Consider the following 586-nt stretch of genomic DNA (forward strand, 5'->3'; position numbering starts at 1 on the left):
ACCCTCCAGCAGCAAAAAACTGTGGCGCTCTGAAGCTCAGATGATCATTAGCATTTTAAAGCAATAAGTATTTTTAAAATATGTCTTCATTTATTTTAGAGCAGCGGTTCTCAACCTGTGGGTCGCGACCCCTTTGGGGGTCGAACGGCCTCTTTCACAGGGGTCGCCTAAGACCATCAGAAAACACACATACAATTACATATTGTTTTTGTGATTAATCACTATGCTTTAATTATGTTCAATTTGTAACAATGAAATTGGGGGTCACCACAACATGAGGAACTGTATTAAAGGGTCGCGGCATTAGGAAGGTTGAGAACCACTGTTTTAGAGAGAAAGGAAAGGGAGAGGGAGAGAAACATTGATGAGAGACATCAGTTGGTGCCTCCTGCACACCCACAACCCCAGCATGTGACCCAACCTGGGATTCGACCAGTGACCTCTTAGTGCATGGGCCCACACTCAACCACTGAGCCACACCAGCCAGGCACAATGGTCTCTTTTAACCTGGAGCAGTGCTTCAGCCCTTTATTGTTTTTCATGATTGAAATTTTTTGAAGAACACAGGCTTGTTTTGTACACTGTA

This window comes from Myotis davidii, unplaced genomic scaffold (assembly GCF_000327345.1).
Source record: "Myotis davidii unplaced genomic scaffold, ASM32734v1 scaffold623, whole genome shotgun sequence".
Classification (NCBI taxonomy): Eukaryota; Metazoa; Chordata; class Mammalia; order Chiroptera; family Vespertilionidae; genus Myotis; species Myotis davidii.